Source organism: Sarcophilus harrisii, chromosome 4, assembly GCF_902635505.1.
Source record: "Sarcophilus harrisii chromosome 4, mSarHar1.11, whole genome shotgun sequence".
Classification (NCBI taxonomy): Eukaryota; Metazoa; Chordata; class Mammalia; order Dasyuromorphia; family Dasyuridae; genus Sarcophilus; species Sarcophilus harrisii.
The window spans coordinates 21953986-21959549 of NC_045429.1; positions in this window are offsets into that span (position 1 = coordinate 21953986).

A 5564-nucleotide genomic window follows, 5' to 3' on the forward strand; every position below is an offset into this window, starting at 1 on the left:
TACGCCCAGCGAAAGAACTCTGGGAGATGACTAAGAACCACTATATAGAATTCCCAATCCCTCTATTTTTGTCCACCTGCATTTTTGATTTCCTTCACAGGCTAATTGTACACTATTTCAAAGTCTGAGTCTTTTTATACAACAAAATAACTGTTTGGACATGTATACTTATATTGTATTTAACTTATACTTTAACATATTTAACATGTATTGGTCATCCTGCCATCTGGGGGAAGGGGTGGGGGGAAGGAGGGAACAATTGGAACAAAAGGTTTTGCAGCTGTCAATGCTGAAAAGTTACCCATGCATATATCTTGGAAATAAAAAGCTATAATTTAAAAAAAGAGATGGAGCCTCAGGTATGAAGAAGAGAAAGGAGGGCAGTTTTTTAAAAAATTTATTAAAGCTTTTTATTTTCAAACATATGCATGGATAATTTTTCAACATTAACCCTTGCAAAACTTTGTGTTCCAATTTCTCCCCCTTTCCTGGGGGAGATGACTCCATTACAAGATTATTGGAACTGGCCTGAATCACCTCAGTGTTGAAGAGAACCATGTCCCTCAGAAGTGATCATCGTATAATCTTGTTGCTGTGTACAAGGATCTCCTGGTTCTGCACTAGTTCATGTCTCTTCAGACCTCTCTGAAATCATTCTTATCTGAAATCATGATCGTTTCTTACAGAACAAATGAGATTCATTTACTGTAACTCATTCAGCCATTCTCCAGCTGGGGGCATCCACTCAGTTTCCAGCTCCTTGCTACCACAAAAAGGGCCGCCCCAAACATTTTTGCCCACGTGGGTCCTTTCCCAAGAAGGGGAGTTTGTGAAAGAGAGAAAGGTGCAATGAGTCTGGCAAGGGAGGCTGGGGACAGATTATGAAGGAGCCCCATGTCTATTCAAGCCCTGTTCAAGGTCCTAAAGGACATAGGGAGCCAGAGTACTTCTTGAGTGGCAGAGCAGGGCTGGCAGGCTCAGAAGCAGGCTCAGGGATATCACCGGCAGCCACAGTAAGGATGTGATGTAGCATCCAGAGGTTTGGAAGAGAATCACAACGTCCACGTTACAGGATTCTAATAGATTAAGCTGTAAAACTGGGGCCACACAAAGTCCACAAAACTCCTGAGCAATCAGATGAGAATGTCCTTGGGAAATGTTAAATAAGAATACACAGAATTCTGGTAGCACTAAGCTGTGGCTCTCTGAGTCCCTCAGCCCAGGGCAGAGGCCCAAGCCCCCTCTGAGACTCACCTAGTCTCGAACAGCCTGGCATTCTGACATTATAGGGGAGCTTCTAAGATTCCATGTCCATAACCCCAGGAGACCCATGACTGTTTCCTCCTCTCAGTGTGTGTTTGTTGATGGAGGGACCGATGGGAGCTGCTTGTCGCCCGCTCCTGGCTGCTGATGCTGCGTGGGAATTCTCTCACCCTAATGATAGAGCTGGGAAGCTCTCTGCAGCCCTCCATGGGCCCTGTTTCCCTCTTGTTTCCTCTGCTTCATCCTCCCTTTATTTGTCAGTCTCTAAAGTACCCATTCCATGCGTGTGGGTGCCAGCTAAAACAGATTCCCCGCTCCTCAGCGGAGTCATTTCTGCCTCATGATGGGTTTTAGAGTCTCCCAGCCATCTCCCTTTCAGATTATTTATCTGGGGTTCCCTGTGGGTTCTTCTCTTTCTGCCTCTCCCATCCCTCCCAGATCCCAGAGGTATCTGAACCTGGGCTGTTTCAGTGTTCCATGGGGTATGAGGCATGGGGGTTGAAGGAAAAGGGGGTCAGAGGGGAACAGAGATCAGAGAACAACAATCACCATAAAAGGGGAGCTTCTAGAGTCTGTGAGGTTCCCCCCTTCTTCCCCTCACTCTTTCATGTCAGTGCTTCTCTTCAGAGATTGCCCAATTTTTCCTTCTGCCCTTTATTGTTCTATCTTGTCTGTATCACTGGACTGTGATCTCCTTGAGGGCAGGGACTGATTTTTGCTTTTCCTGGAAATTTCAGGGCTCAGTCCTATGCCGGACGGGCCCCTCGTAAGTGCTTAATAAATACTTATTGACTGCAGGGGGGAAATCGAGTAATGACTTTCTCTGAAAGAAGGGAGGGCACAGGAGCTGAGACTTGGCGGAGGGAAGGAAGATGTGTCCACATCTCCCACCAAATAGGTGACAAGGGGTCCAAGTGCCTCCAGAGCTTAAGAAAGGCTCGCTGATTACTTGCTTGATTGCTCTGTAAAATATTAAACTGATTAATCTGGAAAATAATAGCACCTTGAGAGTTTGGGCTGTTATGAGGCTCAAATAAAATTTAGCCTGTAAAGCAACACTCTGCCAACCATAAAAGGCAACATGTACACAGCTGCGTATATGTGAACACTGAATGTGTTCCTTAGTTTTACTCAACTTCTCCCCCCTTTTGTTTTTGTTGTTATAAGGGATGAATCTGGGGAGGGGAAGATGCAGGGTGTTAAAAATGATGGCAATATAAAAATAGAGGGTATCTATAATTTTTTTTAAAGATTAAGCACTCTTAGGGGCAGCTTAGGCAGCACCTAAGCAGCTTAGGGGCAGTGAATGGATAGATCACTGTTCTGAAGTCAGAGGACTTGAGTTCAAACCAAACCTCAGACACTATTAACTGCGTGAACCTGGGCAAGTCACTTAACCCCAATTGCCTCAAAAAAGAAAAAAAGATTAAGCCCTCTGTCAAGGTTAGTCCTTATTTTCAGAGGATTTAGTCCTGGAATAGTAAAGGCTAAAAGCTAACATTATAAAATACTTTATGGTTTAGAAAACACTTTTTTTTAAACAAGTTATTTCTTTTTATTTTTAATAACAATGGAGGGGAAACTAGGTGGCCTAGAGCGCTGAGCCTGGAGTCACAAAGTCCTAAGTTCAAATCTGGCCTCAGACACTTACTATCTGTGTGACCCTGGGCAAGTTTCCCCAGTTTGCCTCAGTTTACTTAAGGGGGGAAACAAAAGCTGAAGAAGGAAATGGCAAGATACTTAGCTTTGCCAAGAAAACACCAAATGGAGTCATGGAGAGTCAGACATAGCATCCACCCTGGGAAGAAAGTGCTGGTATTGTCCCTTTTTATGACTGAGAAAACCTTAGCAAATCGAGGTTCAATCTCTGGGTCTTCTTGATCCCAATGCACTGTGGGACCTAGCTAGAAATCTGAATGCTCATGGTTTAGAGGTATCACAAATTCAGTGTTGCTGTAATTCCAGGAGCTGGGATGCCAGGCCTTAAAGGCAGGAAATGGGCTCCATGTTGGGGCTCCATGGAAGCAAGATTGGGTCTAGGCCAGTGGCAGCATCTGGCCCTGAGAACAGCCAGAACCAGATTAAAATGTAATTGAGAAATATTTCTAAAACAAATAAAAATACAATAAGACATGGCTGACATTTTAAAACTAAATCAATATGCAGCATCAAGGATTTTATGTATAGATTAGTGGCCCATGTTTGTATTTGAGTTAGACATCATTCCTTTCCAATCATGAGGACAAATTCTGCTCAGACATTTACAAGGTGTGTGGTCCCAGGCTGGTGATTTAGCTGCTCTGTCCTCAGTTTCCCCATCTGTAAAATGTCCCCTTTTTTGGCTTTTATGATCCTTTCCCAACTCTAGATCTCTGATTTTATGATATACCCCATATATACCCCACCAACAAAGCACAGGTAGGTAGAGCATCCTTCTTAACTGAATCATCCACAAGGAGGTTGAGAGAACAAAATCTTCCTAGTCACTCTCAGGACAATCAGGCGTCTTTGGATGCTAATAATCTATATCTCAGATCATTTCAGGTTATTCCATGATGGGCATCAACTAGCATTATTATCCCCAATTTACAGAGAAAAATCTAGGTCTCAGAAAGGCCAAATGACCCATGTTATAGGTGTCAAAGCCATGAGATGAAGCCAGGCCTTTGGCACCTGTGTATTTTCAGCCCCTGGGCCAGTGCCCCTGGCAGTCACCAAATAAATAAATAGACAAATGAATTCATGAATAACTGAACAAAGGAACAAATGAGTAAATGAATGAATAAACAAATAAATAGGATTTTATGTTCTAAGTCACTAGTCAACAGGGAAATCTGAGGCACCACTACACACCTCTCAGATTGGCCAAGGTAATGGGAAAAGATAATGCTGAATGTTGGAGGGGATGTGGGAAAACTGGGACACTGATACATCGTTGGTGGAATTGTGAATGAATCTAACCATTCTGGAGAGCAATTTGGAACTATTCCCAAAGGGCTATCAAACTGTGCAGACCCTTTGAACCAGCAGTGTCTCTACTGGATCTATATCCCAAAGAGATCATAAAAGAGGGGAAAGAATTCACACAAGCAAAAAATATTTGTGGCAGCCCTTTTTGTAGCAGCAAGAAACTGGAAACAGAGCGGATGCCCCTCAGCTGGGGAATGGCTGAATAAGTTCTGGGATATGAATGTTATGGAATATTATTGTTCCATAAGAAATGATAAAAGAATAATTTCAGAGACCTGGAGAGACTGACACAAACAAACTGATGCTGAGGGAAGTGAGCAGGACCAGGAGAACATTGTAATAAACAAGATTATACAATAATCAATTCTGATGGACGGGGCTCTTCAACGATGAGATGATTCAGACTAGTTCTGCTTGTTCAGTGATGGAGACAGCCATCTGCACCCAGAGAGAAGCCTGTGGGGACTCAATATGTATTTGTATTTTTACTCTTTTTGTTGTTGTTTACTTGCTTTTTTTCCCTCTTTCTCACTTTTTCCTTTTTAATCTGACTTTTCTTATGCAGCAAGATAACTGTATAAATATGTATAGAAGAATGGCACGTGTTTAACAGAGATTACTTGCTATCTGGGGGTGGGGAGAAGGGAGGGAGAAAATTTGGAACACAAGGTTTTGTAAGAGTGAAAGCTGAAAACTACCTTTGCATATATGTTGAAAATAGCACGCTATTACTAATAAATAAATAAATCAAATTTTGGATTCCCAAACAGTGCTCTTCCCAGCATCCCACTGCTTGGCTTCCCCTCCTTGCCGGCTCTGTCTTCAGGTAAGCTAAGTTTCCATTGGGTTTTTTGGTCTTGTATTCCACTAAGACCCTCAGACCTTTTCAAGGTACGCTGCTGCTTAGCTAGTCCTCCCACATATGGTTCTGTCCAGCCATGTCCTTATGCAGTGCCTTTCTTTCTTTATTTGTAACAGCCATGGAAGACCTTCACTTGTTCCTCTTATAGAGAAGGAGACAGGCCAGTAAGGACAAAGGGCAGTGTAAGGTCATCCTCTGTGTCAGGGCGAGAACAGGCCGGGACCTGCTGGTCCAGAAGCCTGGGAGCTTCACCTCCCCATCATTCCTCTCTTTCACAATTGCCCTGGCTCGTCCAGACTTCAGTTTGCCAGAAGAAAAAGCGAAACATGTTGCTGCTCAGCCCCACCTTCTGCCTCCTTGGGAATCACCCTGGGAGGGGCCGTGGGGAGGGTCAGCCTTTCCCACCCACCTGGCTGGAACCCAGGCTCACTGGGTGTTCTCAGGCGCTTTCCCACCTCCGGGTGTGTGT